The sequence below is a fragment of the Epinephelus lanceolatus genome, chromosome 22 (assembly GCF_041903045.1).
Source record: "Epinephelus lanceolatus isolate andai-2023 chromosome 22, ASM4190304v1, whole genome shotgun sequence".
Taxonomy (NCBI): Eukaryota; Metazoa; Chordata; class Actinopteri; order Perciformes; family Serranidae; genus Epinephelus; species Epinephelus lanceolatus.
In genome coordinates this window covers 31,878,586-31,901,254 of record NC_135755.1, presented here as the reverse complement: position 1 = coordinate 31,901,254, position 22,669 = coordinate 31,878,586, and the positions used below count along the sequence as shown (strand labels likewise).

The 22,669-nt window shown below is 47.6% G+C and overlaps 58 non-coding genes across 58 annotated transcripts; all 58 read left to right on the top strand.

The window, feature by feature from the left end:
• Positions 1-62: 62 nt before the first annotated feature.
• Positions 63-181, top strand: LOC144461526 (5S ribosomal RNA). Its single transcript, XR_013490228.1, has one exon. It is a non-coding gene; the product is annotated as a 5S ribosomal RNA (ribosomal RNA).
• A 267-nt stretch (positions 182-448) lies between these two features.
• LOC144461525 (5S ribosomal RNA) lies at positions 449-567 on the top strand. Its single transcript, XR_013490227.1, has one exon. It is a non-coding gene; the product is annotated as a 5S ribosomal RNA (ribosomal RNA).
• Positions 568-853: 286 nt separating this feature from the next.
• On the top strand, positions 854-972 carry LOC144460820 (5S ribosomal RNA). The gene has a single exon (XR_013489539.1). It is a non-coding gene; the product is annotated as a 5S ribosomal RNA (ribosomal RNA).
• Positions 973-1,249: 277 nt separating this feature from the next.
• LOC144461523 (5S ribosomal RNA) lies at positions 1,250-1,368 on the top strand. Its single transcript, XR_013490225.1, has one exon. It is a non-coding gene; the product is annotated as a 5S ribosomal RNA (ribosomal RNA).
• A 265-nt stretch (positions 1,369-1,633) lies between these two features.
• Positions 1,634-1,752, top strand: LOC144461522 (5S ribosomal RNA). Its single transcript, XR_013490224.1, has one exon. It is a non-coding gene; the product is annotated as a 5S ribosomal RNA (ribosomal RNA).
• Positions 1,753-2,018: 266 nt separating this feature from the next.
• On the top strand, positions 2,019-2,137 carry LOC144461521 (5S ribosomal RNA). Its single transcript, XR_013490223.1, has one exon. It is a non-coding gene; the product is annotated as a 5S ribosomal RNA (ribosomal RNA).
• A 265-nt stretch (positions 2,138-2,402) lies between these two features.
• Positions 2,403-2,521, top strand: LOC144460818 (5S ribosomal RNA). The gene has a single exon (XR_013489537.1). It is a non-coding gene; the product is annotated as a 5S ribosomal RNA (ribosomal RNA).
• Positions 2,522-2,798: 277 nt separating this feature from the next.
• Positions 2,799-2,917, top strand: LOC144461520 (5S ribosomal RNA). Its single transcript, XR_013490222.1, has one exon. It is a non-coding gene; the product is annotated as a 5S ribosomal RNA (ribosomal RNA).
• A 285-nt stretch (positions 2,918-3,202) lies between these two features.
• LOC144461072 (5S ribosomal RNA) lies at positions 3,203-3,321 on the top strand. The gene has a single exon (XR_013489791.1). It is a non-coding gene; the product is annotated as a 5S ribosomal RNA (ribosomal RNA).
• Positions 3,322-3,586: 265 nt separating this feature from the next.
• Positions 3,587-3,705, top strand: LOC144461519 (5S ribosomal RNA). The gene has a single exon (XR_013490221.1). It is a non-coding gene; the product is annotated as a 5S ribosomal RNA (ribosomal RNA).
• Positions 3,706-3,971: 266 nt separating this feature from the next.
• Positions 3,972-4,090, top strand: LOC144461518 (5S ribosomal RNA). The gene has a single exon (XR_013490220.1). It is a non-coding gene; the product is annotated as a 5S ribosomal RNA (ribosomal RNA).
• Positions 4,091-4,355: 265 nt separating this feature from the next.
• On the top strand, positions 4,356-4,474 carry LOC144461517 (5S ribosomal RNA). The gene has a single exon (XR_013490219.1). It is a non-coding gene; the product is annotated as a 5S ribosomal RNA (ribosomal RNA).
• A 265-nt stretch (positions 4,475-4,739) lies between these two features.
• Positions 4,740-4,858, top strand: LOC144460340 (5S ribosomal RNA). The gene has a single exon (XR_013489058.1). It is a non-coding gene; the product is annotated as a 5S ribosomal RNA (ribosomal RNA).
• A 265-nt stretch (positions 4,859-5,123) lies between these two features.
• On the top strand, positions 5,124-5,242 carry LOC144460329 (5S ribosomal RNA). The gene has a single exon (XR_013489046.1). It is a non-coding gene; the product is annotated as a 5S ribosomal RNA (ribosomal RNA).
• A 278-nt stretch (positions 5,243-5,520) lies between these two features.
• Positions 5,521-5,639, top strand: LOC144460817 (5S ribosomal RNA). The gene has a single exon (XR_013489536.1). It is a non-coding gene; the product is annotated as a 5S ribosomal RNA (ribosomal RNA).
• Positions 5,640-5,904: 265 nt separating this feature from the next.
• On the top strand, positions 5,905-6,023 carry LOC144461101 (5S ribosomal RNA). The gene has a single exon (XR_013489820.1). It is a non-coding gene; the product is annotated as a 5S ribosomal RNA (ribosomal RNA).
• A 285-nt stretch (positions 6,024-6,308) lies between these two features.
• Positions 6,309-6,427, top strand: LOC144461053 (5S ribosomal RNA). Its single transcript, XR_013489772.1, has one exon. It is a non-coding gene; the product is annotated as a 5S ribosomal RNA (ribosomal RNA).
• A 277-nt stretch (positions 6,428-6,704) lies between these two features.
• On the top strand, positions 6,705-6,823 carry LOC144460816 (5S ribosomal RNA). Its single transcript, XR_013489535.1, has one exon. It is a non-coding gene; the product is annotated as a 5S ribosomal RNA (ribosomal RNA).
• Positions 6,824-7,088: 265 nt separating this feature from the next.
• Positions 7,089-7,207, top strand: LOC144461516 (5S ribosomal RNA). The gene has a single exon (XR_013490218.1). It is a non-coding gene; the product is annotated as a 5S ribosomal RNA (ribosomal RNA).
• A 277-nt stretch (positions 7,208-7,484) lies between these two features.
• On the top strand, positions 7,485-7,603 carry LOC144461515 (5S ribosomal RNA). Its single transcript, XR_013490217.1, has one exon. It is a non-coding gene; the product is annotated as a 5S ribosomal RNA (ribosomal RNA).
• A 265-nt stretch (positions 7,604-7,868) lies between these two features.
• LOC144460318 (5S ribosomal RNA) lies at positions 7,869-7,987 on the top strand. Its single transcript, XR_013489034.1, has one exon. It is a non-coding gene; the product is annotated as a 5S ribosomal RNA (ribosomal RNA).
• A 278-nt stretch (positions 7,988-8,265) lies between these two features.
• On the top strand, positions 8,266-8,384 carry LOC144460815 (5S ribosomal RNA). Its single transcript, XR_013489534.1, has one exon. It is a non-coding gene; the product is annotated as a 5S ribosomal RNA (ribosomal RNA).
• A 265-nt stretch (positions 8,385-8,649) lies between these two features.
• Positions 8,650-8,768, top strand: LOC144461100 (5S ribosomal RNA). The gene has a single exon (XR_013489819.1). It is a non-coding gene; the product is annotated as a 5S ribosomal RNA (ribosomal RNA).
• Positions 8,769-9,053: 285 nt separating this feature from the next.
• LOC144461051 (5S ribosomal RNA) lies at positions 9,054-9,172 on the top strand. Its single transcript, XR_013489770.1, has one exon. It is a non-coding gene; the product is annotated as a 5S ribosomal RNA (ribosomal RNA).
• Positions 9,173-9,449: 277 nt separating this feature from the next.
• On the top strand, positions 9,450-9,568 carry LOC144460814 (5S ribosomal RNA). Its single transcript, XR_013489533.1, has one exon. It is a non-coding gene; the product is annotated as a 5S ribosomal RNA (ribosomal RNA).
• Positions 9,569-9,833: 265 nt separating this feature from the next.
• On the top strand, positions 9,834-9,952 carry LOC144461514 (5S ribosomal RNA). Its single transcript, XR_013490216.1, has one exon. It is a non-coding gene; the product is annotated as a 5S ribosomal RNA (ribosomal RNA).
• Positions 9,953-10,229: 277 nt separating this feature from the next.
• Positions 10,230-10,348, top strand: LOC144460813 (5S ribosomal RNA). Its single transcript, XR_013489532.1, has one exon. It is a non-coding gene; the product is annotated as a 5S ribosomal RNA (ribosomal RNA).
• Positions 10,349-10,613: 265 nt separating this feature from the next.
• Positions 10,614-10,732, top strand: LOC144461512 (5S ribosomal RNA). The gene has a single exon (XR_013490214.1). It is a non-coding gene; the product is annotated as a 5S ribosomal RNA (ribosomal RNA).
• A 287-nt stretch (positions 10,733-11,019) lies between these two features.
• Positions 11,020-11,138, top strand: LOC144461140 (5S ribosomal RNA). Its single transcript, XR_013489859.1, has one exon. It is a non-coding gene; the product is annotated as a 5S ribosomal RNA (ribosomal RNA).
• A 277-nt stretch (positions 11,139-11,415) lies between these two features.
• LOC144461511 (5S ribosomal RNA) lies at positions 11,416-11,534 on the top strand. The gene has a single exon (XR_013490213.1). It is a non-coding gene; the product is annotated as a 5S ribosomal RNA (ribosomal RNA).
• Positions 11,535-11,819: 285 nt separating this feature from the next.
• LOC144461510 (5S ribosomal RNA) lies at positions 11,820-11,938 on the top strand. The gene has a single exon (XR_013490212.1). It is a non-coding gene; the product is annotated as a 5S ribosomal RNA (ribosomal RNA).
• A 262-nt stretch (positions 11,939-12,200) lies between these two features.
• On the top strand, positions 12,201-12,319 carry LOC144461509 (5S ribosomal RNA). Its single transcript, XR_013490211.1, has one exon. It is a non-coding gene; the product is annotated as a 5S ribosomal RNA (ribosomal RNA).
• A 265-nt stretch (positions 12,320-12,584) lies between these two features.
• Positions 12,585-12,703, top strand: LOC144460307 (5S ribosomal RNA). Its single transcript, XR_013489023.1, has one exon. It is a non-coding gene; the product is annotated as a 5S ribosomal RNA (ribosomal RNA).
• Positions 12,704-12,980: 277 nt separating this feature from the next.
• On the top strand, positions 12,981-13,099 carry LOC144460812 (5S ribosomal RNA). The gene has a single exon (XR_013489531.1). It is a non-coding gene; the product is annotated as a 5S ribosomal RNA (ribosomal RNA).
• A 265-nt stretch (positions 13,100-13,364) lies between these two features.
• On the top strand, positions 13,365-13,483 carry LOC144460747 (5S ribosomal RNA). The gene has a single exon (XR_013489466.1). It is a non-coding gene; the product is annotated as a 5S ribosomal RNA (ribosomal RNA).
• Positions 13,484-13,768: 285 nt separating this feature from the next.
• Positions 13,769-13,887, top strand: LOC144461139 (5S ribosomal RNA). Its single transcript, XR_013489858.1, has one exon. It is a non-coding gene; the product is annotated as a 5S ribosomal RNA (ribosomal RNA).
• A 277-nt stretch (positions 13,888-14,164) lies between these two features.
• LOC144461508 (5S ribosomal RNA) lies at positions 14,165-14,283 on the top strand. The gene has a single exon (XR_013490210.1). It is a non-coding gene; the product is annotated as a 5S ribosomal RNA (ribosomal RNA).
• A 285-nt stretch (positions 14,284-14,568) lies between these two features.
• LOC144460602 (5S ribosomal RNA) lies at positions 14,569-14,687 on the top strand. Its single transcript, XR_013489320.1, has one exon. It is a non-coding gene; the product is annotated as a 5S ribosomal RNA (ribosomal RNA).
• Positions 14,688-14,952: 265 nt separating this feature from the next.
• LOC144460296 (5S ribosomal RNA) lies at positions 14,953-15,071 on the top strand. Its single transcript, XR_013489012.1, has one exon. It is a non-coding gene; the product is annotated as a 5S ribosomal RNA (ribosomal RNA).
• A 277-nt stretch (positions 15,072-15,348) lies between these two features.
• On the top strand, positions 15,349-15,467 carry LOC144460811 (5S ribosomal RNA). The gene has a single exon (XR_013489530.1). It is a non-coding gene; the product is annotated as a 5S ribosomal RNA (ribosomal RNA).
• A 265-nt stretch (positions 15,468-15,732) lies between these two features.
• Positions 15,733-15,851, top strand: LOC144460746 (5S ribosomal RNA). The gene has a single exon (XR_013489465.1). It is a non-coding gene; the product is annotated as a 5S ribosomal RNA (ribosomal RNA).
• Positions 15,852-16,136: 285 nt separating this feature from the next.
• On the top strand, positions 16,137-16,255 carry LOC144461138 (5S ribosomal RNA). Its single transcript, XR_013489857.1, has one exon. It is a non-coding gene; the product is annotated as a 5S ribosomal RNA (ribosomal RNA).
• Positions 16,256-16,532: 277 nt separating this feature from the next.
• LOC144461507 (5S ribosomal RNA) lies at positions 16,533-16,651 on the top strand. Its single transcript, XR_013490209.1, has one exon. It is a non-coding gene; the product is annotated as a 5S ribosomal RNA (ribosomal RNA).
• A 285-nt stretch (positions 16,652-16,936) lies between these two features.
• Positions 16,937-17,055, top strand: LOC144461506 (5S ribosomal RNA). The gene has a single exon (XR_013490208.1). It is a non-coding gene; the product is annotated as a 5S ribosomal RNA (ribosomal RNA).
• Positions 17,056-17,320: 265 nt separating this feature from the next.
• LOC144461505 (5S ribosomal RNA) lies at positions 17,321-17,439 on the top strand. Its single transcript, XR_013490207.1, has one exon. It is a non-coding gene; the product is annotated as a 5S ribosomal RNA (ribosomal RNA).
• Positions 17,440-17,704: 265 nt separating this feature from the next.
• LOC144460285 (5S ribosomal RNA) lies at positions 17,705-17,823 on the top strand. Its single transcript, XR_013489001.1, has one exon. It is a non-coding gene; the product is annotated as a 5S ribosomal RNA (ribosomal RNA).
• A 277-nt stretch (positions 17,824-18,100) lies between these two features.
• On the top strand, positions 18,101-18,219 carry LOC144460810 (5S ribosomal RNA). The gene has a single exon (XR_013489529.1). It is a non-coding gene; the product is annotated as a 5S ribosomal RNA (ribosomal RNA).
• A 265-nt stretch (positions 18,220-18,484) lies between these two features.
• On the top strand, positions 18,485-18,603 carry LOC144461504 (5S ribosomal RNA). Its single transcript, XR_013490206.1, has one exon. It is a non-coding gene; the product is annotated as a 5S ribosomal RNA (ribosomal RNA).
• A 277-nt stretch (positions 18,604-18,880) lies between these two features.
• On the top strand, positions 18,881-18,999 carry LOC144461503 (5S ribosomal RNA). The gene has a single exon (XR_013490205.1). It is a non-coding gene; the product is annotated as a 5S ribosomal RNA (ribosomal RNA).
• Positions 19,000-19,264: 265 nt separating this feature from the next.
• Positions 19,265-19,383, top strand: LOC144460274 (5S ribosomal RNA). The gene has a single exon (XR_013488990.1). It is a non-coding gene; the product is annotated as a 5S ribosomal RNA (ribosomal RNA).
• A 278-nt stretch (positions 19,384-19,661) lies between these two features.
• LOC144460809 (5S ribosomal RNA) lies at positions 19,662-19,780 on the top strand. The gene has a single exon (XR_013489528.1). It is a non-coding gene; the product is annotated as a 5S ribosomal RNA (ribosomal RNA).
• Positions 19,781-20,044: 264 nt separating this feature from the next.
• On the top strand, positions 20,045-20,163 carry LOC144461099 (5S ribosomal RNA). The gene has a single exon (XR_013489818.1). It is a non-coding gene; the product is annotated as a 5S ribosomal RNA (ribosomal RNA).
• Positions 20,164-20,448: 285 nt separating this feature from the next.
• On the top strand, positions 20,449-20,567 carry LOC144461050 (5S ribosomal RNA). The gene has a single exon (XR_013489769.1). It is a non-coding gene; the product is annotated as a 5S ribosomal RNA (ribosomal RNA).
• Positions 20,568-20,843: 276 nt separating this feature from the next.
• On the top strand, positions 20,844-20,962 carry LOC144460807 (5S ribosomal RNA). Its single transcript, XR_013489526.1, has one exon. It is a non-coding gene; the product is annotated as a 5S ribosomal RNA (ribosomal RNA).
• A 265-nt stretch (positions 20,963-21,227) lies between these two features.
• Positions 21,228-21,346, top strand: LOC144460772 (5S ribosomal RNA). Its single transcript, XR_013489491.1, has one exon. It is a non-coding gene; the product is annotated as a 5S ribosomal RNA (ribosomal RNA).
• A 277-nt stretch (positions 21,347-21,623) lies between these two features.
• LOC144461501 (5S ribosomal RNA) lies at positions 21,624-21,742 on the top strand. Its single transcript, XR_013490203.1, has one exon. It is a non-coding gene; the product is annotated as a 5S ribosomal RNA (ribosomal RNA).
• Positions 21,743-22,007: 265 nt separating this feature from the next.
• LOC144460263 (5S ribosomal RNA) lies at positions 22,008-22,126 on the top strand. Its single transcript, XR_013488979.1, has one exon. It is a non-coding gene; the product is annotated as a 5S ribosomal RNA (ribosomal RNA).
• Positions 22,127-22,404: 278 nt separating this feature from the next.
• On the top strand, positions 22,405-22,523 carry LOC144460806 (5S ribosomal RNA). The gene has a single exon (XR_013489525.1). It is a non-coding gene; the product is annotated as a 5S ribosomal RNA (ribosomal RNA).
• Positions 22,524-22,669: the final 146 nt, after the last annotated feature.

Here is a 22,669-nt window from a genome sequence, read left to right as displayed (position 1 = left end):
TGCCATCCACCCTTGCTGATGTTTTACCATCTATAAATGGCGTGCGTGCATGCTCTTCCATGGCTTACGGCCATACCACCCTGAATACGCCCGATCTCGTCCGATCTCGGAAGCTAAGCAGGGTCGGGCCGGGTCAGTACTTGGATGGGAGACCGCCTGGGAATACCCGGTGCTGTAAGCTTTTTATTCTCACCTTTCATCAGCAGAGGGCGCTGCTCCTCCTTTACTGGAGCCAGCTCCTTGGAAAACAGCACCAGTGGACAAACTCTCTTTTTTTTTTTTTGTTTTAATTTGTCAGTGAGTATATGTGCATTAACTGAAAACTAAATGGCGTGTGGGTCTTGTCATGGCGCTTGTTGAGTGCAGGAAAATGACAGATTACCATTTGCCATCCACCCTTGCTGATGTTTTACCATCTATAAATGGCGTGCGTGCATGCCCTTCCATGGCTTACGGCCATACCACCCTGAATACGCCCGATCTCGTCCGATCTCGGAAGCTAAGCAGGGTCGGGCCGGGTCAGTACTTGGATGGGAGACCGCCTGGGAATACCCGGTGCTGTAAGCTTTTTATTCTCACCTTTCATCAGCAGAGGGCGCTGCTCCTCCTTTACTGGAGCCAACTCCTTGGAAAACAGCACCAGTGGACAAACTCTCCTTTTTTTCCCTTTTTTTTCCTTTTTTGTTTTTTTTTAATTTCTCAATGAGTATATGTGCATTAACTCAAAACTAAATGGCGTGTGGGTCTTGTCATGGCGCTTGTTGAGTGCAGTAAAATGACAGATTACCATTTGCCATCCACCCTTGCTGATGTTTTACCATCTATAAATGGCGTGCGTGCATGCTCTTCCATGGCTTACGGCCATACCACCCTGAATACGCCCGATCTCGTCCGATCTCGGAAGCTAAGCAGGGTCGGGCCGGGTCAGTACTTGCATGGGAGACCGCCTGGGAATACCCGGTGCTGTAAGCTTTTTATTCTCACCTTTCATCAGCAGAGGGCGCTGCTCCTCCTTTACTGGAGCCAGCTCCTTGGAAAACAGCACCAGTGGACAAACTGTCTTTTTTTTTTTCTTTTTTTTTTTTTTTTAATTTGTCAGTGAGTATATGTGCATTAACTGAAAAATAAATGGCGTGTGGGTCTTGTCATGGCGCTTGTTGAGTGCAGGAAAATGACAGATTACCATTTGCCATCCACCCTTGCTGATGTTTTACCATCTATAAATGGCGTGCGTGCATGCTCTTCCATGGCTTACGGCCATACCACCCTGAATACGCCCGATCTCGTCCGATCTCGGAAGCTAAGCAGGGTCGGGCCGGGTCAGTACTTGGATGGGAGACCGCCTGGGAATACCCGGTGCTGTAAGCTTTTTATTCTCACCTTTCATCAGCAGAGGGCGCTGCTCCTCCTTTACTGGAGCCAGCTCCTTGGAAAACAGCACCAGTGGACAAACTCTCTTTTTTTTTTTTTTTTAATTTGTCAGTGAGTATATGTGCATTAACTGAAAACTAAATGGCGTGTGGGTCTTGTCATGGCGCTTGTTGAGTGCAGGAAAATGACAGATTACCATTTGCCATCCACCCTTGCTGATGTTTTACCATCTATAAATGGCGTGCGTGCATGCTCTTCCATGGCTTACGGCCATACCACCCTGAATACGCCCGATCTCGTCCGATCTCGGAAGCTAAGCAGGGTCGGGCCGGGTCAGTACTTGGATGGGAGACCGCCTGGGAATACCCGGTGCTGTAAGCTTTTTATTCTCACCTTTCATCAGCAGAGGGCGCTGCTCCTCCTTTACTGGAGCCAGCTCCTTGGAAAACAGCACCAGTGGACAAACTCTCTTTTTTTTTTTTTTTTTAATTTGTCAGTGAGTATATGTGCATTAACTGAAAACTAAATGGCGTGTGGGTCTTGTCATGGCGCTTATTGAGTGCAGGAAAATGACAGATTACCATTTGCCATCCACCCTTGCTGATGTTTTACCATCTATAAATGGCGTGCGTGCATGCTCTTCCATGGCTTACGGCCATACCACCCTGAATACGCCCGATCTCGTCCGATCTCGGAAGCTAAGCAGGGTCGGGCCGGGTCAGTACTTGGATGGGAGACCGCCTGGGAATACCCGGTGCTGTAAGCTTTTTATTCTCACCTTTCATCAGCAGAGGGCGCTGCTCCTCCTTTACTGGAGCCAGCTCCTTGGAAAACAGCACCAGTGGACAAACTCTCTTTTTTTTTTTTTTTTAATTTGTCAGTGAGTATATGTGCATTAACTGAAAACTAAATGGCGTGTGGGTCTTGTCATGGCGCTTGTTGAGTGCAGTAAAATGACAGATTACCATTTGCCATCCACCCTTGCTGATGTTTTACCATCTATAAATGGCGTGCGTGCATGCTCTTCCATGGCTTACGGCCATACCACCCTGAATACGCCCGATCTCGTCCGATCTCGGAAGCTAAGCAGGGTCGGGCCGGGTCAGTACTTGCATGGGAGACCGCCTGGGAATACCCGGTGCTGTAAGCTTTTTATTCTCACCTTTCATCAGCAGAGGGCGCTGCTCCTCCTTTACTGGAGCCAGCTCCTTGGAAAACAGCACCAGTGGACAAACTGTCTTTTTTTTTTTCTTTTTTTTTTTTTTTTAATTTGTCAGTGAGTATATGTGCATTAACTGAAAACTAAATGGCGTGTGGGTCTTGTCATGGCGCTTGTTGAGTGCAGGAAAATGACAGATTACCATTTGCCATCCACCCTTGCTGATGTTTTACCATCTATAAATGGCGTGCGTGCATGCTCTTCCATGGCTTACGGCCATACCACCCTGAATACGCCCGATCTCGTCCGATCTCGGAAGCTAAGCAGGGTCGGGCCGGGTCAGTACTTGGATGGGAGACCGCCTGGGAATACCCGGTGCTGTAAGCTTTTTATTCTCACCTTTCATCAGCAGAGGGCGCTGCTCCTCCTTTACTGGAGCCAGCTCCTTGGAAAACAGTACCAGTGGACAAACTCTCCTTTTTTTCCCTTTTTTTTCCTTTTTTGTTTTTTTTAATTTCTCAATGAGTATGTGTGCATTAACTCAAAACTAAATGGCGTGTGGGTCTTGTCATGGTGCTTGTTGAGTGCAGGAAAATGACAGATTACCATTTGCCATCCACCCTTGCTGATGTTTTACCATCTATAAATGGCGTGCGTGCATGCTCTTCCATGGCTTACGGCCATACCACCCTGAATACGTCCGATCTCGTCTGATCTCGGAAGCTAAGCAGGGTCGGGCCGGGTCAGTACTTGGATGGGAGACCGCCTGGGAATACCCGGTGCTGTAAGCTTTTTATTCTCACCTTTCATCAGCAGAGGGCGCTGCTCCTCCTTTACTGGAGCCAGCTCCTTGGAAAACAGCACCAGTGGACAAACTCTCTTTTTTTTTTTTTTTTAATTTGTCAGTGAGTATATGTGCATTAACTGAAAACTAAATGGCGTGTGGGTCTTGTCATGGCGCTTGTTGAGTGCAGGAAAATGACAGATTACCATTTGCCATCCACCCTTGCTGATGTTTTACCATCTATAAATGGCGTGCGTGCATGCTCTTCCATGGCTTACGGCCATACCACCCTGAATACGCCCGATCTCGTCCGATCTCGGAAGCTAAGCAGGGTCGGGCCGGGTCAGTACTTGGATGGGAGACCGCCTGGGAATACCCGGTGCTGTAAGCTTTTTATTCTCACCTTTCATCAGCAGAGGGCGCTGCTCCTCCTTTACTGGAGCCAGCTCCTTGGAAAACAGCACCAGTGGACAAACTCTCTTTCTTTTTTTTGTTTTAATTTGTCAGTGAGTATATGTGCATTAACTGAAAACTAAATGGCGTGTGGGTCTTGTCATGGCGCTTGTTGAGTGCAGTAAAATGACAGATTACCATTTGCCATCCACCCTTGCTGATGTTTTACCATCTATAAATGGCGTGCGTGCATGCTCTTCCATGGCTTACGGCCATACCACCCTGAATACGCCCGATCTCGTCCGATCTCGGAAGCTAAGCAGGGTCGGGCCGGGTCAGTACTTGGATGGGAGACCGCCTGGGAATACCCGGTGCTGTAAGCTTTTTATTCTCACCTTTCATCAGCAGAGGGCGCTGCTCCTCCTTTACTGGAGCCAGCTCCTTGGAAAACAGCACCAGTGGACAAACTCTCTTTTTTTTTTTTTTTTAATTTGTCAGTGAGTATATGTGCATTAACTGAAAACTAAATGGCGTGTGGGTCTTGTCATGGCGCTTGTTGAGTGCAGGAAAATGACAGATTACCATTTGCCATCCACCCTTGCTGATGTTTTACCATCTATAAATGGCGTGCGTGCATGCTCTTCCATGGCTTACGGCCATACCACCCTGAATACGCCCGATCTCGTCCGATCTCGGAAGCTAAGCAGGGTCGGGCCGGGTCAGTACTTGGATGGGAGACCGCCTGGGAATACCCGGTGCTGTAAGCTTTTTATTCTCACCTTTCATCAGCAGAGGGCGCTGCTCCTCCTTTACTGGAGCCAGCTCCTTGGAAAACAGCACCAGTGGACAAACTCTCTTTTTTTTTTTTTTTTAATTTGTCAGTGAGTATATGTGCATTAACTGAAAAGTAAATGGCGTGTGGGTCTTGTCATGGCGCTTGTTGAGTGCAGGAAAATGACAGATTACCATTTGCCATCCACCCTTGCTGATGTTTTACCATCTATAAATGGCGTGCGTGCATGCTCTTCCATGGCTTACGGCCATACCACCCTGAATACGCCCGATCTCGTCCGATCTCGGAAGCTAAGCAGGGTCGGGCCGGGTCAGTACTTGGATGGGAGACCGCCTGGGAATACCTGGTGCTGTAAGCTTTTTATTCTCACCTTTCATCAGCAGAGGGCGCTGCTCCTCCTTTACTGGAGCCAGCTCCTTGGAAAACAGCACCAGTGGACAAACTCTCTTTTTTTTTTTTTTTTAATTTGTCAGTGAGTATATGTGCATTAACTGAAAAGTAAATGGCGTGTGGGTCTTGTCATGGCACTTGTTGAGTGCAGGAAAATGACAGATTACCATTTGCCATCCACCCTTGCTGATGTTTTACCATCTATAAATGGCGTGCGTGCATGCTCTTCCATGGCTTACGGCCATACCACCCTGAATACGCCCGATCTCGTCCGATCTCGGAAGCTAAGCAGGGTCGGGCCGGGTCAGTACTTGGATGGGAGACCGCCTGGGAATACCTGGTGCTGTAAGCTTTTTATTCTCACCTTTCATCAGCAGAGGGCGCTGCTCCTCCTTTACTGGAGCCAGCTCCTTGGAAAACAGCACCAGTGGACAAACTCTCCTTTTTTTCCCTTTTTTTTTTTTTTTTTAATTTGTCAGTGAGTATATGTGCATTAACTCAAAACTAAATGGCGTGTGGGTCTTGTCATGGCGCTTGTTGAGTGCAGGAAAATGACAGATTACCATTTGCCATCCACCCTTGCTGATGTTTTACCATCTATAAATGGCGTGCGTGCATGCTCTTCTATTGGCTTACGGCCATACCACCCTGAATACGCCCGATCTCGTCCGATCTCGGAAGCTAAGCAGGGTCGGGCCGGGTCAGTACTTGCATGGGAGACCGCCTGGGAATACCCGGTGCTGTAAGCTTTTTATTCTCACCTTTCATCAGCAGAGGGCGCTGCTCCTCCTTTACTGGAGCCAGCTCCTTGGAAAACAGCACCAGTGGACAAACTCTCTTTTTTTTTTTTTTTTAATTTGTCAGTGAGTATATGTGCATTAACTGAAAAGTAAATGGCGTGTGGGTCTTGTCATGGTGCTTGTTGAGTGCAGGAAAATGACAGATTACCATTTGCCATCCACCCTTGCTGATGTTTTACCATCTATAAATGGCGTGCGTGCATGCTCTTCCATGGCTTACGGCCATACCACCCTGAATATGCCCGATCTCGTCCGATCTCGGAAGCTAAGCAGGGTCGGGCCGGGTCAGTACTTGCATGGGAGACCGCCTGGGAATACCCGGTGCTGTAAGCTTTTTATTCTCACCTTTCATCAGCAGAGGGCGCTGCTCCTCCTTTACTGGAGCCAGCTCCTTGGAAAACAGTACCAGTGGACAAACTCTCCTTTTTTTCCCTTTTTTTTCCTTTTTTGTTTTTTTTAATTTCTCAATGAGTATGTGTGCATTAACTCAAAACTAAATGGCGTGTGGGTCTTGTCATGGTGCTTGTTGAGTGCAGGAAAATGACAGATTGCCATTTGCCATCCACCCTTGCTGATGTTTTACCATCTATAAATGGCGTGCGTGCATGCTCTTCCATGGCTTACGGCCATACCACCCTGAATACGCCCGATCTCGTCCAAACTCGGAAGCTAAGCAGGGTCGGGCCGGGTCAGTACTTGGATGGGAGACCGCCTGGGAATACCCGGTGCTGTAAGCTTTTTATTCTCACCTTTCATCAGCAGAGGGCGCTGCTCCTCCTTTACTGGAGCCAGCTCCTTGGAAAACAGCACCAGTGGACAAACTCTCTTTTTTTTTTTCTTTTTTTTTTTTTTTTAATTTGTCAGTGAGTATATGTGCATTAACTGAAAAATAAATGGCGTGTGGGTCTTGTCATGGTGCTTGTTGAGTGCAGGAAAATGACAGATTACCATTTGCCATCCACCCTTGCTGATGTTTTACCATCTATAAATGGCGTGCGTGCATGCTCTTCCATGGCTTACGGCCATACCACCCTGAATACGCCCGATCTCGTCCGATCTCGGAAGCTAAGCAGGGTCGGGCCGGGTCAGTACTTGCATGGGAGACCGCCTGGGAATACCCGGTGCTGTAAGCTTTTTATTCTCACCTTTCATCAGCAGAGGGCGCTGCTCCTCCTTTACTGGAGCCAGCTCCTTGGAAAACAGCACCAGTGGACAAACTCTCTTTTTTTTTTTGTTTTAATTTGTCAGTGAGTATATGTGCATTAACTGAAAACTAAATGGCGTGTGGGTCTTGTCATGGCGCTTGTTGAGTGCAGTAAAATGACAGATTACCATTTGCCATCCACCCTTGCTGATGTTTTACCATCTATAAATGGCGTGCGTGCATGCTCTTCCATGGCTTACGGCCATACCACCCTGAATACGCCCGATCTCGTCCGATCTCGGAAGCTAAGCAGGGTCGGGCCGGGTCAGTACTTGGATGGGAGACCGCCTGGGAATACCCGGTGCTGTAAGCTTTTTATTCTCACCTTTCATCAGCAGAGGGCGCTGCTCCTCCTTTACTGGAGCCAGCTCCTTGGAAAACAGCACCAGTGGACAAACTCTCTTTTTTTTTTTCTTTTTTTTTTTTTTTTAATTTGTCAGTGAGTATATGTGCATTAACTGAAAAATAAATGGCGTGTGGGTCTTGTCATGGTGCTTGTTGAGTGCAGGAAAATGACAGATTACCATTTGCCATCCACCCTTGCTGATGTTTTACCATCTATAAATGGCGTGCGTGCATGCTCTTCCATGGCTTACGGCCATACCACCCTGAATACGCCCGATCTCGTCCGATCTCGGAAGCTAAGCAGGGTCGGGCCGGGTCAGTACTTGGATGGGAGACCGCCTGGGAATACCCGGTGCTGTAAGCTTTTTATTCTCACCTTTCATCAGCAGAGGGCGCTGCTCCTCCTTTACTGGAGCCAGCTCCTTGGAAAACAGCACCAGTGGACAAACTCTCTTTTTTTTTTTTTTTTAATTTGTCAGTGAGTATATGTGCATTAACTGAAAAGTAAATGGCGTGTGGGTCTTGTCATGGCACTTGTTGAGTGCAGGAAAATGACAGATTACCATTTGCCATCCACCCTTGCTGATGTTTTACCATCTATAAATGGCGTGCGTGCATGCTCTTCCATGGCTTACGGCCATACCACCCTGAATACGCCCGATCTCGTCCGATCTCGGAAGCTAAGCAGGGTCGGGCCGGGTCAGTACTTGGATGGGAGACCGCCTGGGAATACCTGGTGCTGTAAGCTTTTTATTCTCACCTTTCATCAGCAGAGGGCGCTGCTCCTCCTTTACTGGAGCCAGCTCCTTGGAAAACAGCACCAGTGGACAAACTCTCCTTTTTTTCCCTTTTTTTTTTTTTTTTTAATTTGTCAGTGAGTATATGTGCATTAACTCAAAACTAAATGGCGTGTGGGTCTTGTCATGGCGCTTGTTGAGTGCAGGAAAATGACAGATTACCATTTGCCATCCACCCTTGCTGATGTTTTACCATCTATAAATGGCGTGCGTGCATGCTCTTCTATTGGCTTACGGCCATACCACCCTGAATACGCCCGATCTCGTCCGATCTCGGAAGCTAAGCAGGGTCGGGCCGGGTCAGTACTTGCATGGGAGACCGCCTGGGAATACCCGGTGCTGTAAGCTTTTTATTCTCACCTTTCATCAGCAGAGGGCGCTGCTCCTCCTTTACTGGAGCCAGCTCCTTGGAAAACAGCACCAGTGGACAAACTCTCTTTTTTTTTTTTTTTTAATTTGTCAGTGAGTATATGTGCATTAACTGAAAAGTAAATGGCGTGTGGGTCTTGTCATGGTGCTTGTTGAGTGCAGGAAAATGACAGATTACCATTTGCCATCCACCCTTGCTGATGTTTTACCATCTATAAATGGCGTGCGTGCATGCTCTTCCATGGCTTACGGCCATACCACCCTGAATATGCCCGATCTCGTCCGATCTCGGAAGCTAAGCAGGGTCGGGCCGGGTCAGTACTTGCATGGGAGACCGCCTGGGAATACCCGGTGCTGTAAGCTTTTTATTCTCACCTTTCATCAGCAGAGGGCGCTGCTCCTCCTTTACTGGAGCCAGCTCCTTGGAAAACAGTACCAGTGGACAAACTCTCCTTTTTTTCCCTTTTTTTTCCTTTTTTGTTTTTTTTAATTTCTCAATGAGTATGTGTGCATTAACTCAAAACTAAATGGCGTGTGGGTCTTGTCATGGTGCTTGTTGAGTGCAGGAAAATGACAGATTGCCATTTGCCATCCACCCTTGCTGATGTTTTACCATCTATAAATGGCGTGCGTGCATGCTCTTCCATGGCTTACGGCCATACCACCCTGAATACGCCCGATCTCGTCCAAACTCGGAAGCTAAGCAGGGTCGGGCCGGGTCAGTACTTGGATGGGAGACCGCCTGGGAATACCCGGTGCTGTAAGCTTTTTATTCTCACCTTTCATCAGCAGAGGGCGCTGCTCCTCCTTTACTGGAGCCAGCTCCTTGGAAAACAGCACCAGTGGACAAACTCTCTTTTTTTTTTTCTTTTTTTTTTTTTTTTAATTTGTCAGTGAGTATATGTGCATTAACTGAAAAATAAATGGCGTGTGGGTCTTGTCATGGTGCTTGTTGAGTGCAGGAAAATGACAGATTACCATTTGCCATCCACCCTTGCTGATGTTTTACCATCTATAAATGGCGTGCGTGCATGCTCTTCCATGGCTTACGGCCATACCACCCTGAATACGCCCGATCTCGTCCGATCTCGGAAGCTAAGCAGGGTCGGGCCGGGTCAGTACTTGCATGGGAGACCGCCTGGGAATACCCGGTGCTGTAAGCTTTTTATTCTCACCTTTCATCAGCAGAGGGCGCTGCTCCTCCTTTACTGGAGCCAGCTCCTTGGAAAACAGCACCAGTGGACAAACTCTCTTTTTTTTTTTGTTTTAATTTGTCAGTGAGTATATGTGCATTAACTGAAAACTAAATGGCGTGTGGGTCTTGTCATGGCGCTTGTTGAGTGCAGTAAAATGACAGATTACCATTTGCCATCCACCCTTGCTGATGTTTTACCATCTATAAATGGCGTGCGTGCATGCTCTTCCATGGCTTACGGCCATACCACCCTGAATACGCCCGATCTCGTCCGATCTCGGAAGCTAAGCAGGGTCGGGCCGGGTCAGTACTTGGATGGGAGACCGCCTGGGAATACCCGGTGCTGTAAGCTTTTTATTCTCACCTTTCATCAGCAGAGGGCGCTGCTCCTCCTTTACTGGAGCCAGCTCCTTGGAAAACAGCACCAGTGGACAAACTCTCCTTTTTTTCCCTTTTTTTTTTTTTTTTTAATTTGTCAGTGAGTATATGTGCATTAACTGAAAACTAAATGGCGTGTGGGTCTTGTCATGGCGCTTGTTGAGTGCAGGAAAATGACAGATTACCATTTGCCATCCACCCTTGCTGATGTTTTACCATCTATAAATGGCGTGCGTGCATGCTCTTCCATGGCTTACGGCCATACCACCCTGAATACGCCCGATCTCGTCCGATCTCGGAAGCTAAGCAGGGTCGGGCCGGGTCAGTACTTGCATGGGAGACCGCCTGGGAATACCCGGTGCTGTAAGCTTTTTATTCTCACCTTTCATCAGCAGAGGGCGCTGCTCCTCCTTTACTGGAGCCAGCTCCTTGGAAAACAGCACCAGTGGACAAACTCTCTTTTTTTTTTTGTTTTAATTTGTCAGTGAGTATATGTGCATTAACTGAAAACTAAATGGCGTGTGGGTCTTGTCATGGTGCTTGTTGAGTGCAGGAAAATGACAGATTACCATTTGCCATCCACCCTTGCTGATGTTTTACCATCTATAAATGGCGTGCGTGCATGCTCTTCCATGGCTTACGGCCATACCACCCTGAATACGCCCGATCTCGTCCGATCTCGGAAGCTAAGCAGGGTCGGGCCGGGTCAGTACTTGGATGGGAGACCGCCTGGGAATACCCGGTGCTGTAAGCTTTTTATTCTCACCTTTCATCAGCAGAGGGCGCTGCTCCTCCTTTACTGGAGCCAGCTCCTTGGAAAACAGTACCAGTGGACAAACTCTCTTTTTTTTTTCCCTTTTTTTTCCTTTTTTGTTTTTTTTAATTTCTCAATGAGTATGTGTGCATTAACTGAAAACTAAATGGCGTGTGGGTCTTGTCATGGTGCTTGTTGAGTGCAGGAAAATGACAGATTACCATTTGCCATCCACCCTTGCTGATGTTTTACCATCTATAAATGGCGTGCGTGCATGCTCTTCCATGGCTTACGGCCATACCACCCTGAATACGCCCGATCTCGTCCAATCTCGGAAGCTAAGCAGGGTCGGGCCGGGTCAGTACTTGGATGGGAGACCGCCTGGGAATACCCGGTGCTGTAAGCTTTTTATTCTCACCTTTCATCAGCAGAGGGCGCTGCTCCTCCTTTACTGGAGCCAGCTCCTTGGAAAACAGCACCAGTGGACAAACTCTCTTTTTTTTTTTCTTTTTTTTTTTTTTTTAATTTGTCAGTGAGTATATGTGCATTAACTGAAAACTAAATGGCGTGTGGGTCTTGTCATGGTGCTTGTTGAGTGCAGGAAAATGACAGATTACCATTTGCCATCCACCCTTGCTGATGTTTTACCATCTATAAATGGCGTGCGTGCATGCTCTTCCATGGCTTACGGCCATACCACCCTGAATACGCCCGATCTCGTCCGATCTCGGAAGCTAAGCAGGGTCGGGCCGGGTCAGTACTTGGATGGGAGACCGCCTGGGAATACCCGGTGCTGTAAGCTTTTTATTCTCACCTTTCATCAGCAGAGGGCGCTGCTCCTCCTTTACTGGAGCCAGCTCCTTGGAAAACAGCACCAGTGGACAAACTCTCCTTTTTTTCCCTTTTTTTTCCTTTTTTGTTTTTTTTAATTTCTCAATGAGTATATGTGCATTAACTCAAAACTAAATGGCGTGTGGGTCTTGTCATGGTGCTTGTTGAGTGCAGGAAAATGACAGATTACCATTTGCCATCCACCCTTGCTGATGTTTTACCATCTATAAATGGCGTGCGTGCATGCTCTTCCATGGCTTACGGCCATACCACCCTGAATACGCCCGATCTCGTCCGATCTCGGAAGCTAAGCAGGGTCGGGCCGGGTCAGTACTTGGATGGGAGACCGCCTGGGAATACCCGGTGCTGTAAGCTTTTTATTCTCACCTTTCATCAGCAGAGGGCGCTGCTCCTCCTTTACTGGAGCCAGCTCCTTGGAAAACAGCACCAGTGGACAAACTCTCTTTTTTTTTTTTTTTTAATTTGTCAGTGAGTATATGTGCATTAACTGAAAACTAAATGGCGTGTGGGTCTTGTCATGGCGCTTGTTGAGTGCAGTAAAATGACAGATTATTTGCCATCCACCCTTGCTGATGTTTTACCATCTATAAATGGCGTGCGTGCATGCTCTTCCATGGCTTACGGCCATACCACCCTGAATACGCCCGATCTCGTCCGATCTCGGAAGCTAAGCAGGGTCGGGCCGGGTCAGTACTTGGATGGGAGACCGCCTGGGAATACCCGGTGCTGTAAGCTTTTTATTCTCACCTTTCATCAGCAGAGGGCGCTGCTCCTCCTTTACTGGAGCCAGCTCCTTGGAAAACAGCACCAGTGGACAAACTCTCTTTTTTTTTTTTTTTTAATTTGTCAGTGAGTATATGTGCATTAACTGGAAAGTAAATGGCGTGTGGGTCTTGTCATGGCGCTTGTTGAGTGCAGGAAAATGACAGATTACCATTTGCCATCCACCCTTGCTGATGTTTTACCATCTATAAATGGCGTGCGTGCATGCTCTTCCATGGCTTACGGCCATACCACCCTGAATACGCCCGATCTCGTCCGATCTCGGAAGCTAAGCAGGGTCGGGCCGGGTCAGTACTTGGATGGGAGACCGCCTGGGAATACCTGGTGCTGTAAGCTTTTTATTCTCACCTTTCATCAGCAGAGGGCGCTGCTCCTCCTTTACTGGAGCCAGCTCCTTGGAAAACAGCACCAGTGGACAAACTCTCCTTTTTTTCCCTTTTTTTTTTTTTTTTTAATTTGTCAGTGAGTATATGTGCATTAACTCAAAACTAAATGGCGTGTGGGTCTTGTCATGGCGCTTGTTGAGTGCAGGAAAATGACAGATTACCATTTGCCATCCACCCTTGCTGATGTTTTACCATCTATAAATGGCGTGCGTGCATGCTCTTCCATGGCTTACGGCCATACCACCCTGAATACGCCCGATCTCGTCCGATCTCGGAAGCTAAGCAGGGTCGGGCCGGGTCAGTACTTGCATGGGAGACCGCCTGGGAATACCCGGTGCTGTAAGCTTTTTATTCTCACCTTTCATCAGCAGAGGGCGCTGCTCCTCCTTTACTGGAGCCAGCTCCTTGGAAAACAGCACCAGTGGACAAACTCTCTTTTTTTTTTTTTTTTAATTTGTCAGTGAGTATATGTGCATTAACTGAAAAGTAAATTGCGTGTGGGTCTTGTCATGGTGCTTGTTGAGTGCAGGAAAATGACAGATTACCATTTGCCATCCACCCTTGCTGATGTTTTACCATCTATAAATGGCGTGCGTGCATGCTCTTCCATGGCTTACGGCCATACCACCCTGAATATGCCCGATCTCGTCCGATCTCGGAAGCTAAGCAGGGTCGGGCCGGGTCAGTACTTGGATGGGAGACCGCCTGGGAATACCCGGTGCTGTAAGCTTTTTATTCTCACCTTTCATCAGCAGAGGGCGCTGCTCCTCCTTTACTGGAGCCAGCTCCTTGGAAAACAGCACCAGTGGACAAACTCTCCTTTTTTTCCCTTTTTTTTCCTTTTTTGTTTTTTTTAATTTCTCAATGAGTATGTGTGCATTAACTCAAAACTAAATGGCGTGTGGGTCTTGTCATGGTGCTTGTTGAGTGCAGGAAAATGACAGATTACCATTTGCCATCCACCCTTGCTGATGTTTTACCATCTATAAATGGCGTGCGTGCATGCTCTTCCATGGCTTACGGCCATACCACCCTGAATACGCCCGATCTCGTCCAATCTCGGAAGCTAAGCAGGGTCGGGCCGGGTCAGTACTTGGATGGGAGACCGCCTGGGAATACCCGGTGCTGTAAGCTTTTTATTCTCACCTTTCATCAGCAGAGGGCGCTGCTCCTCCTTTACTGGAGCCAGCTCCTTGGAAAACAGCACCAGTGGACAAACTCTCTTTTTTTTTTTCTTTTTTTTTTTTTTTTAATTTGTCAGTGAGTATATGTGCATTAACTAAAAAATAAATGGCGTGTGGGTCTTGTCATGGTGCTTGTTGAGTGCAGGAAAATGACAGATTACCATTTGCCATCCACCCTTGCTGATGTTTTACCATCTATAAATGGCGTGCGTGCATGCTCTTCCATGGCTTACGGCCATACCACCCTGAATACGCCCGATCTCGTCCGATCTCGGAAGCTAAGCAGGGTCGGGCCGGGTCAGTACTTGGATGGGAGACCGCCTGGGAATACCCGGTGCTGTAAGCTTTTTATTCTCACCTTTCATCAGCAGAGGGCGCTGCTCCTCCTTTACTGGAGCCAGCTCCTTGGAAAACAGCACCAGTGGACAAACTCTCCTTTTTTTCCCTTTTTTTTCCTTTTTTGTTTTTTTTAATTTCTCAATGAGTATATGTGCATTAACTCAAAACTAAATGGCGTGTGGGTCTTGTCATGGTGCTTGTTGAGTGCAGGAAAATGACAGATTACCATTTGCCATCCACCCTTGCTGATGTTTTACCATCTATAAATGGCGTGCGTGCATGCTCTTCCATGGCTTACAGCCATACCACCCTGAATACGCCCGATCTCGTCCGATCTCGGAAGCTAAGCAGGGTCGGGCCGGGTCAGTACTTGGATGGGAGACCGCCTGGGAATACCCGGTGCTGTAAGCTTTTTATTCTCACCTTTCATCAGCAGAGGGCGCTGCTCCTCCTTTACTGGAGCCAGCTCCTTGGAAAACAGCACCAGTGGACATACTCTCTTTTTTTTTTTTTTTTAATTTGTCAGTGAGTATATGTGCATTAACTGAAAAGTAAATGGCGTGTGGGTCTTGTCATGGCGCTTGTTGAGTGCAGGAAAATGACAGATTACCATTTGCCATCCACCCTTGCTGATGTTTTACCATCTATAAATGGCGTGCGTGCATGCTCTTCCATGGCTTACGGCCATACCACCCTGAATACGCCCGATCTCGTCCGATCTCGGAAGCTAAGCAGGGTCGGGCCGGGTCAGTACTTGGATGGGAGACCGCCTGGGAATACCTGGTGCTGTAAGCTTTTTATTCTCACCTTTCATCAGCAGAGGGCGCTGCTCCTCCTTTACTGGAGCCAGCTCCTTGGAAAACAGCACCAGTGGACAAACTCTCCTTTTTTTCCCTTTTTTTTTTTTTTTTTAATTTGTCAGTGAGTATATGTGCATTAACTCAAAACTAAATGGCGTGTGGGTCTTGTCATGGCGCTTGTTGAGTGCAGGAAAATGACAGATTACCATTTGCCATCCACCCTTGCTGATGTTTTACCATCTATAAATGGCGTGCGTGCATGCTCTTCCATGGCTTACGGCCATACCACCCTGAATACGCCCGATCTCGTCCGATCTCGGAAGCTAAGCAGGGTCGGGCCGGGTCAGTACTTGCATGGGAGACCGCCTGGGAATACCCGGTGCTGTAAGCTTTTTATTCTCACCTTTCATCAGCAGAGGGCGCTGCTCCTCCTTTACTGGAGCCAGCTCCTTGGAAAACAGCACCAGTGGACAAACTCTCTTTTTTTTTTTTTTTTAATTTGTCAGTGAGTATATGTGCATTAACTGAAAAGTAAATGGCGTGTGGGTCTTGTCATGGTGCTTGTTGAGTGCAGGAAAATGACAGATTACCATTTGCCATCCACCCTTGCTGATGTTTTACCATCTATAAATGGCGTGCGTGCATGCTCTTCCATGGCTTACGGCCATACCACCCTGAATATGCCCGATCTCGTCCGATCTCGGAAGCTAAGCAGGGTCGGGCCGGGTCAGTACTTGGATGGGAGACCGCCTGGGAATACCCGGTGCTGTAAGCTTTTTATTCTCACCTTTCATCAGCAGAGGGCGCTGCTCCTCCTTTACTGGAGCCAGCTCCTTGGAAAACAGTACCAGTGGACAAACTCTCCTTTTTTTCCCTTTTTTTTCCTTTTTTGTTTTTTTTAATTTCTCAATGAGTATGTGTGCATTAACTCAAAACTAAATGGCGTGTGGGTCTTGTCATGGTGCTTGTTGAGTGCAGGAAAATGACAGATTACCATTTGCCATCCACCCTTGCTGATGTTTTACCATCTATAAATGGCGTGCGTGCATGCTCTTCCATGGCTTACGGCCATACCACCCTGAATACGCCCGATCTCGTCCAATCTCGGAAGCTAAGCAGGGTCGGGCCGGGTCAGTACTTGGATGGGAGACCGCCTGGGAATACCCGGTGCTGTAAGCTTTTTATTCTCACCTTTCATCAGCAGAGGGCGCTGCTCCTCCTTTACTGGAGCCAGCTCCTTGGAAAACAGCACCAGTGGACAAACTCTCTTTTTTTTTTTCTTTTTTTTTTTTTTTTAATTTGTCAGTGAGTATATGTGCATTAACTGAAAAATAAATGGCATGTGGGTCTTGTCATGGTGCTTGTTGAGTGCAGGAAAATGACAGATTACCATTTGCCATCCACCCTTGCTGATGTTTTACCATCTATAAATGGCGTGCGTGCATGCTCTTCCATGGCTTACGGCCATACCACCCTGAATACGCCCGATCTCGTCCGATCTCGGAAGCTAAGCAGGGTCGGGCCGGGTCAGTACTTGGATGGGAGACCGCCTGGGAATACCCGGTGCTGTAAGCTTTTTATTCTCACCTTTCATCAGCAGAGGGCGCTGCTCCTCCTTTACTGGAGCCAGCTCCTTGGAAAACAGCACCAGTGGACAAACTCTCCTTTTTTTCCCTTTTTTTTCCTTTTTTGTTTTTTTTAATTTCTCAATGAGTATATGTGCATTAACTCAAAACTAAATGGCGTGTGGGTCTTGTCATGGTGCTTGTTGAGTGCAGGAAAATGACAGATTACCATTTGCCATCCACCCTTGCTGATGTTTTACCATCTATAAATGGCGTGCGTGCATGCTCTTCCATGGCTTACGGCCATACCACCCTGAATACGCCCGATCTCGTCCGATCTCGGAAGCTAAGCAGGGTCGGGCCGGGTCAGTACTTGGATGGGAGACCGCCTGGGAATACCCGGTGCTGTAAGCTTTTTATTCTCACCTTTCATCAGCAGAGGGCGCTGCTCCTCCTTTACTGGAGCCAGCTCCTTGGAAAACAGCACCAGTGGACAAACTCTCTTTTTTTTTTTGTTTTAATTTGTCAGTGAGTATATGTGCATTAACTGAAAACTAAATGGCGTGTGGGTCTTGTCATGGCGCTTGTTGAGTGCAGTAAAATGACAGATTACCATTTGCCATCCACCCTTGCTGATGTTTTACCATCTATAAATGGCGTGCGTGCATGCTCTTCCATGGCTTACGGCCATACCACCCTGAATACGCCCGATCTCGTCCGATCTCGGAAGCTAAGCAGGGTCGGGCCGGGTCAGTACTTGGATGGGAGACCGCCTGGGAATACCCGGTGCTGTAAGCTTTTTATTCTCACCTTTCATCAGCAGAGGGCGCTGCTCCTCCTTTACTGGAGCCAGCTCCTTGGAAAACAGCACCAGTGGACAAACTCTCTTTTTTTTTTTTTTTTAATTTGTCAGTGAGTATATGTGCATTAACTGAAAAGTAAATGGCGTGTGGGTCTTGTCATGGCGCTTGTTGAGTGCAGGAAAATGACAGATTACCATTTGCCATCCACCCTTGCTGATGTTTTACCATCTATAAATGGCGTGCGTGCATGCTCTTCCATGGCTTACGGCCATACCACCCTGAATACGCCCGATCTCGTCCGATCTCGGAAGCTAAGCAGGGTCGGGCCGGGTCAGTACTTGGATGGGAGACCGCCTGGGAATACCTGGTGCTGTAAGCTTTTTATTCTCACCTTTCATCAGCAGAGGGCGCTGCTCCTCCTTTACTGGAGCCAGCTCCTTGGAAAACAGCACCAGTGGACAAACTCTCCTTTTTTTCCCTTTTTTTTTTTTTTTTTAATTTGTCAGTGAGTATATGTGCATTAACTCAAAACTAAATGGCGTGTGGGTCTTGTCATGGCGCTTGTTGAGTGCAGGAAAATGACAGATTACCATTTGCCATCCACCCTTGCTGATGTTTTACCATCTATAAATGGCGTGCGTGCATGCTCTTCCATGGCTTACGGCCATACCACCCTGAATACGCCCGATCTCGTCCGATCTCGGAAGCTAAGCAGGGTCGGGCCGGGTCAGTACTTGCATGGGAGACCGCCTGGGAATACCCGGTGCTGTAAGCTTTTTATTCTCACCTTTCATCAGCAGAGGGCGCTGCTCCTCCTTTACTGGAGCCAGCTCCTTGGAAAACAGCACCAGTGGACAAACTCTCTTTTTTTTTTTGTTTTAATTTGTCAGTGAGTATATGTGCATTAACTGAAAACTAAATGGCGTGTGGGTCTTGTCATGGCGCTTGTTGAGTGCAGTAAAATGACAGATTACCATTTGCCATCCACCCTTGCTGATGTTTTACCATCTATAAATGGCGTGCGTGCATGCTCTTCCATGGCTTACGGCCATACCACCCTGAATACGCCCGATCTCGTCCGATCTCGGAAGCTAAGCAGGGTCGGGCCGGGTCAGTACTTGGATGGGAGACCGCCTGGGAATACCCGGTGCTGTAAGCTTTTTATTCTCACCTTTCATCAGCAGAGGGCGCTGCTCCTCCTTTACTGGAGCCAGCTCCTTGGAAAACAGCACCAGTGGACAAACTCTCTTTTTTTTTTTCTTTTTTTTTTTTTTTTAATTTGTCAGTGAGTATATGTGCATTAACTGAAAAATAAATGGCGTGTGGGTCTTGTCATGGTGCTTGTTGAGTGCAGGAAAATGACAGATTACCATTTGCCATCCACCCTTGCTGATGTTTTACCATCTATAAATGGCGTGCGTGCATGCTCTTCCATGGCTTACGGCCATACCACCCTGAATACGCCCGATCTCGTCCGATCTCGGAAGCTAAGCAGGGTCGGGCCGGGTCAGTACTTGGATGGGAGACCGCCTGGGAATACCCGGTGCTGTAAGCTTTTTATTCTCACCTTTCATCAGCAGAGGGCGCTGCTCCTCCTTTACTGGAGCCAGCTCCTTGGAAAACAGCACCAGTGGACAAACTCTCTTTTTTTTTTTTTTTTAATTTGTCAGTGAGTATATGTGCATTAACTGAAAAGTAAATGGCGTGTGGGTCTTGTCATGGCACTTGTTGAGTGCAGGAAAATGACAGATTACCATTTGCCATCCACCCTTGCTGATGTTTTACCATCTATAAATGGCGTGCGTGCATGCTCTTCCATGGCTTACGGCCATACCACCCTGAATACGCCCGATCTCGTCCGATCTCGGAAGCTAAGCAGGGTCGGGCCGGGTCAGTACTTGGATGGGAGACCGCCTGGGAATACCTGGTGCTGTAAGCTTTTTATTCTCACCTTTCATCAGCAGAGGGCGCTGCTCCTCCTTTACTGGAGCCAGCTCCTTGGAAAACAGCACCAGTGGACAAACTCTCCTTTTTTTCCCTTTTTTTTTTTTTTTTTAATTTGTCAGTGAGTATATGTGCATTAACTCAAAACTAAATGGCGTGTGGGTCTTGTCATGGCGCTTGTTGAGTGCAGGAAAATGACAGATTACCATTTGCCATCCACCCTTGCTGATGTTTTACCATCTATAAATGGCGTGCGTGCATGCTCTTCTATTGGCTTACGGCCATACCACCCTGAATACGCCCGATCTCGTCCGATCTCGGAAGCTAAGCAGGGTCGGGCCGGGTCAGTACTTGCATGGGAGACCGCCTGGGAATACCCGGTGCTGTAAGCTTTTTATTCTCACCTTTCATCAGCAGAGGGCGCTGCTCCTCCTTTACTGGAGCCAGCTCCTTGGAAAACAGCACCAGTGGACAAACTCTCTTTTTTTTTTTTTTTAATTTGTCAGTGAGTATATGTGCATTAACTGAAAAGTAAATGGCGTGTGGGTCTTGTCATGGTGCTTGTTGAGTGCAGGAAAATGACAGATTACCATTTGCCATCCACCCTTGCTGATGTTTTACCATCTATAAATGGCGTGCGTGCATGCTCTTCCATGGCTTACGGCCATACCACCCTGAATATGCCCGATCTCGTCCGATCTCGGAAGCTAAGCAGGGTCGGGCCGGGTCAGTACTTGCATGGGAGACCGCCTGGGAATACCCGGTGCTGTAAGCTTTTTATTCTCACCTTTCATCAGCAGAGGGCGCTGCTCCTCCTTTACTGGAGCCAGCTCCTTGGAAAACAGTACCAGTGGACAAACTCTCCTTTTTTTCCCTTTTTTTTCCTTTTTTGTTTTTTTTAATTTCTCAATGAGTATGTGTGCATTAACTCAAAACTAAATGGCGTGTGGGTCTTGTCATGGTGCTTGTTGAGTGCAGGAAAATGACAGATTGCCATTTGCCATCCACCCTTGCTGATGTTTTACCATCTATAAATGGCGTGCGTGCATGCTCTTCCATGGCTTACGGCCATACCACCCTGAATACGCCCGATCTCGTCCAAACTCGGAAGCTAAGCAGGGTCGGGCCGGGTCAGTACTTGGATGGGAGACCGCCTGGGAATACCCGGTGCTGTAAGCTTTTTATTCTCACCTTTCATCAGCAGAGGGCGCTGCTCCTCCTTTACTGGAGCCAGCTCCTTGGAAAACAGCACCAGTGGACAAACTCTCTTTTTTTTTTTCTTTTTTTTTTTTTTTAATTTGTCAGTGAGTATATGTGCATTAACTGAAAAATAAATGGCGTGTGGGTCTTGTCATGGTGCTTGTTGAGTGCAGGAAAATGACAGATTACCATTTGCCATCCACCCTTGCTGATGTTTTACCATCTATAAATGGCGTGCGTGCATGCTCTTCCATGGCTTACGGCCATACCACCCTGAATACGCCCGATCTCGTCCGATCTCGGAAGCTAAGCAGGGTCGGGCCGGGTCAGTACTTGCATGGGAGACCGCCTGGGAATACCCGGTGCTGTAAGCTTTTTATTCTCACCTTTCATCAGCAGAGGGCGCTGCTCCTCCTTTACTGGAGCCAGCTCCTTGGAAAACAGCACCAGTGGACAAACTCTCTTTTTTTTTTTGTTTTAATTTGTCAGTGAGTATATGTGCATTAACTGAAAACTAAATGGCGTGTGGGTCTTGTCATGGCGCTTGTTGAGTGCAGTAAAATGACAGATTACCATTTGCCATCCACCCTTGCTGATGTTTTACCATCTATAAATGGCGTGCGTGCATGCTCTTCCATGGCTTACGGCCATACCACCCTGAATACGCCTGATCTCGTCCGATCTCGGAAGCTAAGCAGGGTCGGGCCGGGTCAGTACTTGGATGGGAGACCGCCTGGGAATACCCGGTGCTGTAAGCTTTTTATTCTCACCTTTCATCAGCAGAGGGCGCTGCTCCTCCTTTACTGGAGCCAGCTCCTTGGAAAACAGCACCAGTGGACAAACTCTCTTTTTTTTTTTCTTTTTTTTTTTTTTTTAATTTGTCAGTGAGTATATGTGCATTAACTGAAAAATAAATGGCGTGTGGGTCTTGTCATGGTGCTTGTTGAGTGCAGGAAAATGACAGATTACCATTTGCCATCCACCCTTGCTGATGTTTTACCATCTATAAATGGCGTGCGTGCATGCTCTTCCATGGCTTACGGCCATACCACCCTGAATACGCCCGATCTCGTCCGATCTCGGAAGCTAAGCAGGGTCGGGCCGGGTCAGTACTTGGATGGGAGACCGCCTGGGAATACCCGGTGCTGTAAGCTTTTTATTCTCACCTTTCATCAGCAGAGGGCGCTGCTCCTCCTTTACTGGAGCCAGCTCCTTGGAAAACAGCACCAGTGGACAAACTCTCTTTTTTTTTTTTTTTTAATTTGTCAGTGAGTATATATGCATTAACTGAAAAGTAAATGGCGTGTGGGTCTTGTCATGGCACTTGTTGAGTGCAGGAAAATGACAGATTACCATTTGCCATCCACCCTTGCTGATGTTTTACCATCTATAAATGGCGTGCGTGCATGCTCTTCCATGGCTTACGGCCATACCACCCTGAATACGCCCGATCTCGTCCGATCTCGGAAGCTAAGCAGGGTCGGGCCGGGTCAGTACTTGGATGGGAGACCGCCTGGGAATACCTGGTGCTGTAAGCTTTTTATTCTCACCTTTCATCAGCAGAGGGCGCTGCTCCTCCTTTACTGGAGCCAGCTCCTTGGAAAACAGCACCAGTGGACAAACTCTCCTTTTTTTCCCTTTTTTTTTTTTTTTTTAATTTGTCAGTGAGTATATGTGCATTAACTCAAAACTAAATGGCGTGTGGGTCTTGTCATGGCGCTTGTTGAGTGCAGGAAAATGACAGATTACCATTTGCCATCCACCCTTGCTGATGTTTTACCATCTATAAATGGCGTGCGTGCATGCTCTTCTATTGGCTTACGGCCATACCACCCTGAATACGCCCGATCTCGTCCGATCTCGGAAGCTAAGCAGGGTCGGGCCGGGTCAGTACTTGCATGGGAGACCGCCTGGGAATACCCGGTGCTGTAAGCTTTTTATTCTCACCTTTCATCAGCAGAGGGCGCTGCTCCTCCTTTACTGGAGCCAGCTCCTTGGAAAACAGCACCAGTGGACAAACTCTCTTTTTTTTTTTTTTTTAATTTGTCAGTGAGTATATGTGCATTAACTGAAAAGTAAAT